Below are 239 nucleotides of genomic sequence, written 5' to 3'. Positions count from 1 at the left end.
AATATATATTCTTAACTTAGTAAATAATCAATAAGCTATAAAAAAAGGGTTAACAATAATAATATGATACAACAATAATATATAAGCTAATGAAAATAGTAAATACATCTTGTATTAATAAACAAGATAAATATGAACCTAAACCTAAATGTTAACTTAATAATAGTTTAGGATACTTAACTAGCTTTAGAAGTGAGTAATGCGGCATGTGAGCACGCGGGTAGTATATGTGTCATAGA

Source organism: Alnus glutinosa, chromosome 7 (assembly GCF_958979055.1).
Source record: "Alnus glutinosa chromosome 7, dhAlnGlut1.1, whole genome shotgun sequence".
In the NCBI taxonomy this organism is placed as follows: Eukaryota; Viridiplantae; Streptophyta; class Magnoliopsida; order Fagales; family Betulaceae; genus Alnus; species Alnus glutinosa.
The sequence above is the reverse complement of the archived record's forward strand: the minus strand, read 5'-3'. Positions refer to the sequence as shown.